General features: G+C 42.6%; 1 non-coding gene across 1 annotated transcript; it reads right to left on the bottom strand.

Moving 5' to 3' along the window:
• Window positions 1-480: 480 nt before the first annotated feature.
• LOC115029291 lies at window positions 481-617 on the bottom strand. Its single transcript, XR_003834866.1, has one exon. It is a non-coding gene; the product is annotated as a small nucleolar RNA SNORA48 (small nucleolar RNA).
• Window positions 618-15668: the final 15051 nt, after the last annotated feature.

The raw sequence follows: 15668 nt of genomic DNA, 5'->3' as shown, positions 1-15668 counted from the left end.
CCCCTCCACTAGGGCCAGCACTGCTGTGCTGCCCAAGTGAAATGCAGGGCCCACTCTCCTGAGTGGCTCTGTCTGCAAGGGACCAGGGCCAGCTCATTCCTTTTCAGCTCTTGAGATCACCTCAGAGGACAAGGGGGTTGGGTATCACCTCTGTGCCCATGTCACCCCATGGCAGACAAGTGATGGGATCAGATTTCCTACATTCATCCCCAAGGGATGGCTCACTCACACACCCCTGCCACCAAGGCCAGCTCCACTGTGCTGCCTAGGCAAGGCACAGGACCTGCTCTCCCTGGAGTGCTGCCTCACACCACAATGAGTGAGAAATGGGACCAGCTCTCCAGAGCACTGCCACAGCCAGTCAGAGATGGGGCCAATTCTGCACAACCCCTAGACATCCACATAGTCCCAGCAACTGTCCCCCCCAAATGTAGACCTCAGTGGCAGCTACACTGCCTGGATTTGATTTGCTTTTTTTCTGTGTGTGTCCTAGGCATAAAACAGCTTTGGCCACCAAGTCAGGCATCAAGCTTGGATGAACAAAGGACCTACTCTGTCCCTGACTGATATAAAAGCAATCCCAACACCAAGATGTCCTTTTGCCCATTGCAGGGGAGGAGATGGGTGTAGGGGTGGGGGCATTGAATTTTCTTAATCAGGGATTGATGGAGGAGGGCCCAGCTCATTGTGGGTGGTGCCATTCCTGAGCTGGTGGTCCTGGGTACTATAAGAAAGTAGGCTGAGAAAACCATGATGAGCAAGCCAGTGAGCAGCATTCTTCCATGGCCTCCAACTCAGCTCCTGCCTTCAGGTTCCTGCCCTGTTTGAGTTCCTGTCTTGACTTCCCCCAGAAAAGAATAATGATGGACAATGAATGTGGAAATATAAGCCAAATAAACTCTATTTTTCTCAATTTGCTCTTGGTCATAGGGTTTTATTACAACAGCAATAACTCTAACTAAGACTCTCAGATTTGTTTTTCCCCTTCCTATTTTTTCAGCATTATCATTCCAAATATCTACCCAGAACCTAATATGTGTCAGAAACCACCACAGGAGTGGTAATGTAGAGATAAACAGAATGCTTTTCTGCCTTGTGGCAATTCACCACTTATTGTAAGACTTGTACAAAGAAGATCTAAATATATTTTAGTCCGAAAACAGTGAAGAAATTTAAAAAGAAATAAAAGCCTAGGAGATGGCTCAGTTGGTAAAGTGCTCACCGTGCAAGCATGAAGATCTGAGTTCGATCCCCAGAAACTATGTAAAAGGGGAAAAAGATTCTTGTGTGTTGGTTTATAAAGGTTGTGCATGGTGTTTTGTGCTTGTAATCTCAGTCCCAGGAAGATGAAAGAAGAGGGTCCCTGGGGCTCCCTAGCTGTGCAGTTCAGCCTACTTGATGAGTCCCAGGCCAGTTGGAGATTCTGTCTCAGCACCAAAGGAACAGTAATCAAGGTTTCCACATACATACGTACATACATACATACATACATACATACATACATACCCATATACACATACACATGTATAAATAACAGCAACAGAACAAAGTGAAGGAATAGGGATTACTTGGCCTGTGGAGTCAGAGAAGCCCGAGGGAGCACATTGTTTGATGTGCCTATGGGGGATATACAGTCCTTGCCGAGACATGTGGCTTTCCTGTGTCTAGTCTCTACTCCATACAGGTACCTGCCATCTCTTAGGGTGTGTGCGCTGCTCTTTCTCATTTGCTCTTTGTCTATTTTTAATGACAGCTAACAGTTATACATATTAATACGATGCACACTGTGATATAGGTACGATTATGCAGAAACCAAATTTGGCTACTCACCATTCCTTCAAACCCTCATCATTTCCTCAGTAAGGAGCACTGTAAGTGGCTCCAGGTATTTTAAACATGCAGTACGTGGCACGAGAGTCACTCTCCTGCACAATGGAGTACAGAACTTAGTCCTCCCATCTGACTTGGCTTCTTAGCCCACCATCATCCTCACTACACCCCTCTCTCCTCTCATTCCCCCTAGTCTCTAGAAGCTGCTACCCCATGCTCTTCCTGTGAAAGAAACTCTTAGAGTCTCCATACGTTAGAGAGCTCTTACAGTGTTCATCTCCTGTGTCCAGCTTACTACGGTTAAGGGAAAATGTGGGGCACACAACATTCTTGTTTCCCTTCTGTTGTTGTCATTAAATGTACTGGCCACAGAAGCTTAAGGGAGAGAAGGGTTTGTTTCAGCTAGCCATTCCAGGTTATAATCTGTCACTGAGGAGAAGATGAGGCAGAAAGTTGTCAAGCTAATCACACCACATCCACAGGCAACAACAGAGAGAAACAGACACACAGAGACAGCCTGCTTCCTTGGATACATCTTGCTCTTGTCCAATATAATGCAGGCTCCTCTGTCTAGGGAATGGTGCTGCCCACCATGGGCTGGGTCTTCCTACATCAATTAACAATCAAGATAATTCACCATAGACATGCCCACAGACCAATCTGATAACGATATTCAATTGATACTCTCTTCCCTGGTGATCCTAGACTGTGTCAAATTGAGTTAAATTCTATTAGCACACATCTGCAATGGAATGCTACACAGTCATAAAACAGAATCAGTTAAGAACATTTGTTTGAGAAATGTCTCTGTTTTGACATCCATATAAGCCCCCACCCATCTTTCTAACACCTGTTATTTCAACTGAGAAGTTCATGAGCACATTGCTGGCATTTGATGGGGCATTCTGATGCATACAGCATGGAAAGACAGAGCTGACAGTTCAGAACTCTGTCATCTTACATAACTGCTAATCAATGATGCCATTTAATACTGATTACTTCCCATGGGTCCAATTCTTAATACTATAAATACTTAACTAAGGTTCAACATGAATTTCAGGGAACCAAATACCACCCCAACCCCAACCCCTAACCCCACTTCCCATCCCCAGACTACAGCAAATTGCCCAATATCTGCAGGAAAACAGAAGAAGCAAACAAAAATAGGAAGTATACTCCATGTATGTAGTGAAATGTATAGAACTCTAAAGTAGCAGAGCACACAAGATAATTTGATCCTATCAGCTGACCCCTGATGACTAGAGGCTAGCATGAGGAGGCAAGGCTTGAGTTGAGGCTTGAGGCATGGGAAGGCACTCTTCCTGAAGTGGGGACCATTGGGATTGTCCTGCTGTCGTTGATCTTGACAGTCAGTTGGACAAGATTTAGACTCAGCTGGGAGACACACCTCTGGGAGTATCTGTGAGGGAGTTCCAGGGAGATTTGTATGAGGTACAGAGACCCACCCTAAATGGAAGGAGGTAAAAGGGAAGGAGACAGACTGACAAACTGTCTATTCCTCTTTACTTCCTAACTGTAGACTCACTATGACCACCTACCCTGAAGTCCTGCTGCTGAGATAGGTAATAGACAAGTAGGAATTTGTTATACAGAAGTGATTGCTGTAACTATGGAAGCTAAGAAGTTCCACATTCAGCCATATGTAATCTAGAAACACAGAGAGGTGATGGTGTGATTCAAGTTCAAGTGTAAAAGCCTGCAGACCAGAAGAACTGGTGACATGACCTATCATTCCAATTTCAGAGACTTAAGAACTGGAAGTCAGTAGTGCATGTGGCCATTCAAGGACAAGAGAAGCTGAATATCCAACTCCATGAAGGAAAGCTGGAGTTAGGGGGAGAGGGAGGAAGGGAGGGAGAGAGGGAGAGAAGGAGGGAAGAAGAAAGGGAGAGTTATAGGGAGGGAAAGATAACACCTGGAAGTGGGACCTTTGCTATTCAGTCCACAAATTTAAATGCTGATGTCTTTGGAAGTACTTCTTTAGACCACTAAAATCTTAGCCAGGTGTCTGTGAACACCTGTCAGTTAAGTTGACAGCAAAAACAAGCCCTTCACATACTTCTAATAACCATAGGGCTCAGTACTAAACAGTTCCAGGTCCTAGGAGCACAGGGGGAATTTAGATAGTGTACATCTTCCTGGTAGAGAAGCCTTTGTGTCAAGGCAGGGCCATCTGCCTAGAGGCAAAACCCAGCCAGACTGATGAACCAAGAATAAAGCAGGCGATGATGATAATAAATCCTAGTATGGGCAGGGAGGAGGCTCAGTGGATTAAAGGCTTCTCTGCCAGTCCTGCTGATGACCTAAGTTTAATCCCTGAGAATACAAGGCAGAGACAGAGAATCAACTCCCACAACTCCTTCTGACCTCTAGACCACACCTTCAAATGTGTGTCTACATACACACACACACACACACACACACACACACACACACACACACACACCATACCCATACCCATACCACATCCAAATCACACACACTCTACACATCCCACACACACACCACACACAAACAAACCACACACTCACATCATACCACACACATACCACACCCAAATCACACACACACACACACTCTACACATTCCCCCACAAACACCACACATAAACACACTACATACACATACACATCCCACATAGTCTTACACACACTACATACATAGACACACCACACACACATACCCTATATCACACATATACACATACACATGCAACCTCACACATGAACATGCTACACATAGTATCACACACACCACACACACACAAGCATACACACACACACGCAGAGACAGAGAGACATACTGAGGGAGAGAGACACAGAGAGTCCAAGACAGACAGAGGGAGAGAGACAGGAGAGCACACTTGGAGAGGCTGCTTTCTTTTCCACATTGTGCATCCCAGGATGGGAGGACTTGGCAGCACATCGTGTTAGCCAAACCCTTCCAGACAGCCCAGTATCTCAGGGCCAGCAAAGCCCAAGCTCCCCTGGTCAGAAGCTTCCCAGCTGACCTTGAGCTCACTGTGTTGTAGTGGGGGGGAACTCACTCCATATGCTCCAGTTCCTCTCTGGGTGCTAGTCAATTGAAGCTCGCAGGAAGAGCAAAGGCAGCTGAGCCTCTGATCTGGGGCTGAAGAATCACTCCACATTTGTTCCCACACAGCACACAGTTGCCAAGGCAAAAGCAAGCAAAGAGTAGCTGCTCGGTCAGCTCCAGGGGAAGTGTCTGCTTCTCTTTTGCATCTCTCTTGCTGCATTTAAATTTCATTCATGGTGTTGTGGTGTGGTGTGTTGTGGTTGTTGTGTTGTGTCATTTTTGCCATTTGCTTGGTTTGTTTTCTTTTCATTTGAAGTGCCAACTTCAATGCAAGCATGTTTTAAAAGGTAATTTGATTTTGTAACATTATAATACAAACAAAGCCATTAAAGAAAAAAATATTGAGAAGAGAGGAAAAGAAACTCCTACCATTCAGAAATTATCTTTAAATATCTGTATTCAGAGGGCTGCTGTGAATACATTTAACACTACCAAAGTGTTCACCTTCAAACAGCAATAAAGTTTACATTATGTGTAATTCCAACCATAATCCAAACACTCAAAAGTGCACCCTCCACATCCCTGTCCTTTTAAAGAATAGTTCTATTCCAATTTGCAAGTACCGACTTTACCCTAAAGGGGCAGATTGGTTGTTCCTTCAGAAAGGTCTATTAGATGCTAGGAAGACAGCTTAGTTAATAGAGTTCAGCTAACAAAACATGAGTTAAATCCCCCCATATATGTAAAAAGCCAGACATGGTTTCTCACATTTGCCATCCCAGTACTGTGGTAGTGGTGGTGGGGGGGGGTGGTAGTAGGGTGCATCCCTGATGCTTGCTGGTCAGCTAGCATAGCCTGGTCTAACCAGCAAATTCCAGACCAAGGAGAGACCCTGCCACTAAAATCAAGGTGGATGGCACCTGAGGAATAACACCTGAGATTGACATCTGACATTCAACACACACACACAGTAGAAACATATCACAGCAAGCACTTCAGAAAAAAATAAGCAATTCATTTTTATATGGAACAATTCTTTCATGAACTTCATTAATGATCAACAACAACCATATGATACAAAGATTTGCATAATTATACCCCATCTCATTAAAGGAATACTATTTTAAGAAACCATGACTTTACATATTTTATTTGAAAGTTTTATTTTACTCTGTGTGTGTGTGCACACATGTGCCTGCATATGGAGGTCAAAGGACAACTTGTGGGAGTCTCTTCTCTCCCACTGCATAAGTCTTGAGGATTAAATTTAGGTTATCAGGCTTGGTTGCAGGCAACTTCAATTACTGAGTTATCTCAATGGCTTCACATTTTTTTTCTATAAATAAAATCGTGTTGAAGAACTTCAGCCCTTTGTGAACTTCAAGCATCTACTTCTTTACTGCAAGAGCTTCCTTGTCACTGATAAGGTGGGTGGCTTAAATGATGCCATCCCTATAATCTTTCCTCAGAACAACATAAGGACCAATGGTCACTCCTTCCATAGGAATGCCTGAGGACACTCTCCACGTAAAGCAGACTCGGTGAGAGACTTCTGTCTGAAGTCACATCACCTTCAGGGCACCCTTCAGTGGGCACTCTCTCCCTTCCTTTCTTTGTCACGGTAGAACTGAGAACATTCCATCTTAAATGATGATATAGCTTAGCAAACTTCCTAAAATTTGTGATGCTCTTTCAGGCACGTTAATGTTCATATCTCCTGTCAGATAAACACATCCCAGTTTAGTGGCTTCACTTATTTTTCATTTACTACCTCAGCTATTTTTCCTGGAGCAGGAAAACAATGATAATATTCTCCCCTCTACAACACACAACAGAGTTTATCTTTATCTAGTTAGGCAGAAACCTAGGAACAAGATATGAAATAGTTACAAGCCTCTTTTAAGTTTTGTGAGGGCCTAGATTCTGTATGGCATAAAATGGAATATCACTAGGCAAACTGTTGACACTTGTTCTCATGGTTAGATTAACACAAGTTCTTAAATGTCCTATCAGTGATGATAGCTTCATATTTAACAAGGAAACACTATACATGCAATAAATGGATGGAAATGGCCATTACTAAAAATGTCAACAAGGAGCTGGGGAGGTGGCTAAGTGTATAAGAGCATTTGTTGTATAAGCAAAGGGGCCTTAGTTCAAATCTCCAGCACAGTCATAAAAAGATAGTTGTAGCCTCACTTGTGCCTGTGGCCCCAGAGCAGAGACAGGAGGATTTCGTGGCCTTGCTGACTGCCAGCTTAACTCCGGGTTCAGTGAGAGACTGTGTCTTAAAGCAGTAAGATAAGTGATAGACACACCCTCACACAAGTGTTCTTATAGAACACACACACAGAGGATACAATGGACAAAATGTATCATGAGTCACTCTTTGAATGGTCTTCAGTCTTTGTGGTGGGTTGAATAGGTTTGACCCCCATAGAGTCTGGTGTTGGAATGCTTGGCCATAGGGCGTGGCACTCTTAGGAGGCGTGGCCTTATTGGAGGAAGTGTGCCACTGTGTAGGTGGGCTTTGAGGCCTCCTATGCTCAGACTCCCACCAAGTGCAGAGAGTAGTCTTCTCCTGGCTACCTTCGGATCAGATGTAGAACTCTCAGCTCCTCCAGCACCATGTCTGCTTGCACACTGCCTTGCTTCCTGCCATAATGATAATGGACTAAGTGGGCCCCAATGAAATGTTGTCCTTTATATGAGTTACCTTGGCTGTGGTGTCTCTTTACAGAAATAAAACCCTAAGACAGTCTTCAAGCTGTCACCAATGGGTGGGAATGAGTAACCTATGAATGTGTCCCAGCCAGTCCTCTGTGATGGGGAATGTAGACTTTCCTTCCTTTACAGAAGTGTCATATGGTGACCATCAGACATACGCCACAAACCAGGACTCCAGAATCATTGCACACTAAGTGGTAATAAATCTTAATGCCTTCATTTTCAAATATTGTAATAGGTTTTATTATAAAAGTCATTTTAGCTTTGCATAAATATTTAGAAATTATTATGGTTCCCATACCACATCTAACAGTTTCCTCATTATTATCTTTGAGAATTACTTATTTACTAGAATTAATAAACCAATATTTAACTATCATTTTAACTACATTAATTTTACTTAAAGTATTTTAAACAAAAATTGAATAGAAATACAAAAAAATTATTTCCACCTATCTCATAATGAATTTCTACCTATTGATTTAATGTATGAAAACTACAACTCCCAGAATCCACTGCTAAGACCCTCTGACTTCTTCCTTGACCTTCCCACATGCATCTGCAGTTTCTGTTACTGTGTTCACCATCTCCTCACTTCCTTCTCCAACCACTCCAGTGTTTACTGGGATATTTCAGCTTGGCTGAACATAAGATAGTGCTGGGCTGGAAGTAGGTGGGGTGGGAACAAGATCCTAAATTTTCTGTCTGCCTTGTTTTACCGTTGCTGTGAATCTAGGTCTCTGAGGCAAGGAACATTTGTTTGGGAGGTACTAAGCAGCCCCATTTCTGTTTATGTGACCCAGTGCTGGGTCTTCAATCAATTAGAGTGCAGTAGATTGCTTTTAGCTATGCTCAATCTGCTGTACAATTAATGCCACTCTTTGGGCATTCTGGCATTAAGTTGTCAGTCCTCATTTGTTAGTGGCTTTGCTGTTACTTTGTGGTCATCTCAGGGTGTTGATGTTGGGAAACACTGCCCGGAGGCTGCTAACCAGGCATTGCATTGCTTGGTACCAGAGGTCTTTTTTTGGCTTACTGAGGAAATTCCCCCAGATAGCTCTGTTGGCATTCAAGAGAGCCTGGTAAGATAGCGGAGCTGGATGCTGACAAGAAGAGTGGTCAGAATAGATGTGTTACAAGAAACAAAGCAGATGCAGACTAGCCAAAATGACACTGCACAAAGTGAACACTGGGGGAAAAGTCAGCTTATTGCTTTTGCTATAAGGAGCAAGAACAGGTTTCAAAGAACCATGGGATGCCTCAGCTGGAGGGAGCAGTGGGCTTCTGGGAGGTCTGGATCCATTCTGGATGACTCTAAGGAGGTGCTATGTTGGTGTGGGTTCATTCTAGGGTGGGTGTTGTGTAGAAGAAAGGAAACTTTGGTGAAGGCCGTTAAGAAGAACAGGTGTAGATGAAGATGTGGAAGTATCCTGTGTTCTTTGATGTTTTGTGCAACTGAGAGCCACAGGTAAGATGAAATACTTTTATTATAGTTTTAGCTCACAAAGTGTTGAAGAGTTTGCTCTGTGGCGGAAGACACCGTTTGCTTCAGATACAGGATTTGGGTGAAGTAATATCTAACCGAATTAGAAGCCTCTCACTGAGGAATCACTGTGAGTAGTCTCAGAAGAAGCCATGTAAGCTGTTCATGGAAAAATAGCAGTCAATAGTTCTATCCAGCTGTAACATCAATTGACACCAACAACTGCCAGCGTGACATGATATTCCAAACCATGCAACAGTAGCACTTATAGACTAGGGATAACCAATTATGGACTTAAGGCCCAAGCAATAGGAGGGAATTTATGCCTGGCATGTAAATTTAATTCCCTGTGGCTGGTGAGGTCACAGAACTTAGAGGAGAACCCATGACTGCCACTTTCCAAAACAGTGCAATCTGCACGCACTAAATACTCAGCATTATAGTCACAGAAATATGGAGCCCTCAGTCTTTATCAAAGACGCTTCTCTTGTAGCAGAGATCATTACAGAAAGCTACAACTGGTTAAACTACAGAAAATAACTGATCATGGAGTGCTCTCAACCAAGTAGTAACAGTTACAACCCAAGCCCTATGCCTAAGGTTCAGACCACATCATGGAAGAGGGCGCAGAAAGATTGTAGGAGCCAGAGGACATGGACATATGCTATGAGATAATGTTTTCTAGAAGAAGGGGAAAGAGGAAGAGGAGAGGAAGAGGAGAGGAAGAGGAGGAGGAGGAAAGAGAAGCAAGAAGAGAAGAAATGAAGTAAGGGGAGCATGGATCTGGGAGGAGCTAGGGAGGAAGAAAAGTAAAAAAGAACAAGCTATGTTGTATGAAATTCTCTAAGAAATAATAAAGTATTATACTTTCTAAAAAACATGTATTTATTTACTTATTGTGTGTATGTGAGTTCACTGCCACTCTTTTCAGTCACACCAGAAGAGGTCTTCGGATCCCATTATAGATGGTTGTGAGCCACCATGTAGTTGCTGGGAATTGAACTCGGGACCTCTGGAAGAGCAGTCAGTGCTTTTAGCCACTGAGCCATCTCTCCAGCCTCCTGCACTGTTTTTAAACAAATAAACAAGTAGTAGTCAGCTTTCACCACTAAGTTCTGAACTCTGTATATGACGGTTTAGGAAGAAGACAAGAAAGAGTTTTGACAGAATCCAGCTGAGTTAGATGAGCTGTTTCATACTCAGGGAGTATTGCGTTTTGGAGGGGAGGCTCTCCCTCTATCTACTTGCACAAATGTATCTAAAAAGCATCTGAAAAAAAAATAGGAAGTTCTGGAAGTGCAAAGACTGATGGTTTGCATTTCCTTCTTCACACTTCTCTAAAGTTTCTCATCTTCTATTGCTAAATATGCACTGCTTGTTTGATTTGGGACTTTTCCCTTGGCAGGAGACAATGAGTCTTAGAAGATTCTAGAAATCCTCCTGAAACCTGGTGACTTCATTCCTGAGAACTTAACACAGTACAGCAGCCCTAGAAAAAGCCAAGCATGACTCAGGTCAACAGAACTTAAACTAACCTCCAAAATGAATACGCCTTGTCCTCACCTTCCCATGAGCAGCAAGGCCACTGGGGTGGCAGAGGATCAAGGGATTTTCTGTTACCATTATGCTTTGATTCCAACCTGTCTACACACACACTCACACACACTCACACACACACACACACACATACACACACACACACACCCTTTACACACCCTTCTTATTCCTGTCTCAATGTCCCATATTTTGGCATACTAGCTTCTCCTATCAGAGAGAGACACATTGCTGCTCTCTGAAAGCATCATCCCCAGGCTCACTCTTGCCAGGCTCCCTGTGGAGAGTGGGAACATCCATTACACATAAGAGAATTACCTAGAAAGTAATTTGCTTATTGATTACCTTGACTAATGGCCAGTTTGCCTAAACATCTGTACTTAAACTTAGTTGTTTTAAATCCCTTTAAGAGCACATCTGAACTGATTTGGTACTTATAATAATTTTAATCAATTACTTCAAGATTCAGTTGCTTAAAGTATTCCTGGAAATCGCTTGCATCATATGGTTTTGTGAACTTTTATTCTGCATCCCTGGAGGTTCTTTCCCCCAAATCTCAGGTTCTTGGAAATGAACTTCTGGTGACATTTTTTGTCACATTTGTCCCTTTGCTTCTTGAAGATGTGTTCTTCTTGTTTCTCACGGTGTGCACCTGTGCACTCATGTTTATTAATGAAATTAACACATGTTCACAGTTCATTCTCTTTTCAAAGTACTGACATTTTGACAGGAAGAATGATGATGTTAATTGGATGGGCCAGAGCTTTTTTGAGCAACCTATTTTTCTCCAGACACCTGACTGTTACAATATTAGTGGGTTCTAGTAGCTGAGGAGATGGCTCATTAGTCAAACACGTGGCATGCAAGCATGAGGACCTGAGTTCAGATCTCCAGAATGCATTTAAATGCCAGAGTGTCATGGCCAGTCTGCCTGCAATTTGAGTCTCAGAAAACAGAGACCAGGGGTGGTCCCAGAACAAGTTATCTAGATGAGCCATATTGGTAAGTTCTGGGTTTTATAGAGAGACCCTGCCTCCTTGAATAAAGTGGAAGAATGACCAAGGATCATCCCGACATCAGTCTCACACCTCCAAATGCACATGTACCCTTCATACACAGGTGTGTGTCTACACACATGCAAGTATGCATGTACCTCACACACACACACACACACACACACACACACACACCCTTCATACGCAGCTGTGTGCTTACACACATGCAAACATTCATGTAACACAAACACACACACACATGCAAGTATGCATGTACCACATACACACATGCATCCTTCAGTCACATGTATATGCCTACATACACACAAGCTTGCATATCACACACACACACACACACACAGATTCTGGAAAGCAAAATATATTTGCCTAATAGTAACAGCAGATTCTGGAAAGCAAAATATATTTGCCAAGAGTGTGTCTTTCTTAAAAAAAAAGCCCACAATGCCTTTCCAGTCTTCCTATGCTCTTTTGTACATTTTGAAACATCTAAAAATCTCCACTGTGTTTTACCTCTCCTCTCTGTTTCCTTTCATTCCCAAGTATGGTGTCTATAGTACCTTCCACCATTTCCATATGGTCTCCATTGTTCATACGTATGTCACTCGTGTGTTTTTCTACTTCTTAAATTACTTACGTGCTATGGTTGGCTTGGTTTGTTTTCGCTATTTACCCTATCTTATTCACTATAGCAACAAGCAGTACTGTTTCCACATGAGGGAATTTTGCTAAATGCAAGTATTTTATCGCAAGACCTTTTAGTTAATTTTCTTCTGAAATAAAAGCTTGAACGCTCCCTATGAATTTGTGGTTTATTCTGACATAACATTTTATTAATTCTTTGAGAATTTCATATAGTCATATAATGTATTTTGATCAAATTCGATCATACTCTCTCAACTGCTTCAAGTTCCACTCCCCCCCCCAACTTCATGTATTTTGTTTTTTTGTTTTTTAAGTAACCCACCAAGTCCAGTTTATGCTGCTTACATGTTCATAGGTGTGGTAACATACATGGGAACATAGGGTGCTTAACCTATCAGGGACCACATTCACATATATGTACACACATACACACACACACACACATACACAGACTCATGCAGACACACACACACACACACATACACACACACACACACACACACACACACACATATATATATATATATATATATATATAGAGAGAGAGAGAGAGAGAGAGAGAGAGGGGGGGGGGGGAGAGAGAGAGAGAGAGAGAGAGAGAGAGAGACTCCCTCTCCCAGAAGCCATCAACTGTCAATAGCTCCTCAGTAGGGACGGGAATGCATGAGCCTTTCTCCCTTCATGCTGCGATGTTGACTGGCTTGATCTTGTATGGGTCTTGTGCAGGCAGCCTTGACTACCATGAGTTCATGAGTACAATGATCCTTTCATGTCAGTAAGACACGTTTTGGCTCTGCTACTTCCCAACTTCTGGCTCTTAAAAATCTTTTTGTCCCCTCTTCCATGTAAGTCCCTGAGCTTTTGAGGAAGAAGATGTGATATAGTTAGCCCAATTGTGGTTGACCACGCCACAGACATTCTCTGTACTGGCAAGATTCACATAGCCATAGTTGTGTCACAAGTGGTGTGTAAGTAACCAACTACTTTTTGGTCAGAATTAAGGCCCACTCTACAAGATAGAACTCATGGTACTGTACCTTGGCTCGAAACTGTATGTAAATCTGGCCAAGAACCCATGGTTGCGGGTTCATAGTCCCCAAGAGTGGACCTACTACTATCTTATTTTGCTAACTGAATATTGCATCAAACTGCCATCTGATTGTATCACTGTACACAAAGATCAGTTTTTCTCAGGCCCTATCTGAGAAGTTTCTTTCTTTCTATTTTAAAAAAATAATTTATTTATTTTATGTACATTGGAGTTTTGACTGCATATATATCTGTATGAGGGTCTTACCAATTGTGAGTTTCTGTAATAACCACCACCCATCGCACAATGAAAATTCTCAAGGTTGGAGAGATGGCTCCGTAGTTGAGAGCACTGGCTGCTCTTCCAGAGGACTCAGATTCAATCCCCAGCAAGCACAGGGCAGCCCACAACTGTTTATAACTCCTGTTTCCGGGGATCCAATACCCTCACACAGATATACATGCAGTCAAAACTCCAATGTACACAAAATAAATAAATTATTTTTACAAAAAAGAAAGAAAGAAACTTCTCAGACAGGGCCTAAACAAAAGTAATCTATGTGTACAGTGATACAATCAGATGGCAGTTTGATGCAATGTTCAGTTAGCAAAATAAGATAGTAGTAGGTCCACTCTTGGGGCCTATGAACCCGCAACCATGGGTTCTTGGCCAGATTTACATACAGTACCAGGCCAAGGTACAGTGCCATGAGTTCTATCTTGTAGAGTGGGTCTTAATTCTGATCGGAAAGTAGTTGGTTACTTACACACCACTTGTGACACAACTGCAGCTATGAGAATCTTGCCAATAATCTGGTTGTTCTTATAGCTCACAGGTGGATAAGATCACTAATTAATCCCCACCCACCCCCAGCAGCCCATATAACACCTTCTAGAATATGGAAGCTAGTCAAGAGGGAAGAAGCTCTTGGGTCAGAATCCACGTTTTTTTCTTTATGTTCTACCACCAAAATGTATGATATTTTCAGTAATAGAGTTTTAACAACAAGTTCTCCTGGGCATCTAGGAACAACAACAGAGATCTGTACTGCTTACGAGGGTCTCCAGGACACCTCTAGCTGACATACTCAAGGGTAGATATCCTACACCTCTGCTGTCTTAGGGGAGCGCTGTCCTCTGTTTAGGGTAACTCTGGGGACCTACAGTTTTTATTTTTAAAACTGCAAAGTGTTCTCTGTTCTAAGAAAATAAGAATTTGACTCTTTGGCTATTAAAAATTCTTGTGAAATAGCAACTTTTCTTCAAGGACATCAGCATTGTATAATCTTTTTAACAAAAAAATCATAACTGTAATGATTGTGAAAGACTGGGAAGTGGTAACAAGTTGTCAGAGGGGGGTTTCCATCACCCACAGACTTGGAGTCCAGCCACTGATGGGTACCCCAGCCTCAACACATACTGAGAACACAAGTCACTGTCATTTAAATAGAAGGGTATCAGAAGGGTGCTTGCTGTCACCCACAGTCTTGAAATCCAGCCACTGATGAGTATCCCATTCTTGACAGATACTAAAAACATAAGTCACTGTCATTTAAATAGAAGGGTTGTGGTTCCCCTAAATCGTAGAATTTGTAAGAACTCAGAACACAGTACTTTATCGATTGGTTGATTCCAGTCTGGCAGTGAAGAAACAGGTCTGACTGCTCAGAGCTGCTTCAGCTCTGATCTGGAGATAGAGGTTAATTAGACAAGAGCTTATCTTAGGCTCTGGGGATGCCAGTTGTGAAGCCAATACTGTTTATAGGGTATGGACTTGGAGTCCCCAGATGCCCTGCAGCTAATACGAAGACTTCAGACTAGATGCCTAAGTTGAGAAAATATGATCTAAAGCTTTCTGACTTCAAATCTCTGTTCCATATGCAACCTCACGCAGCTGAGAAGGGAACCCAAGTGGACTTGGGAGGACAATCTCAAGTCATTTTGCATGGTTGGGTGTACCCTTAATGGCTTTCATGTAGAAAGATTCAGAATCAATTCTAGAGGTGATAAAGCAAACCCAAATCATAGGGCTATATTTTATGCTTGATATTGTGATTATAACATAATACAAATGGGAAAGGGATGGGGCTTATTAACAAGGTTTTTAATTTACAACGTGCTTTGAGTGTGTTAATATTCTGCAGCTGTGTAAACCAGTTATAACGAACCTGGCTTCATAAAACAACCCAAATGTATTCCCTCAGCACTTAAGCAGTTAGGAAGCCCAACAGTGGTGTCACAACACTAAGATGATGTCAGCGGGATGACTGTGGGTACCCAGTTGGTACATCTACAATGCAACCCCTATACCTAAGTCCCAGGGAAAGCTG

Source organism: Mus caroli, chromosome 14 (assembly GCF_900094665.2).
Source record: "Mus caroli chromosome 14, CAROLI_EIJ_v1.1, whole genome shotgun sequence".
Taxonomy (NCBI): Eukaryota; Metazoa; Chordata; class Mammalia; order Rodentia; family Muridae; genus Mus; species Mus caroli.
Note: the sequence above shows the minus strand (reverse complement) of the source record. Positions and strands in the feature narration are given on the sequence as shown.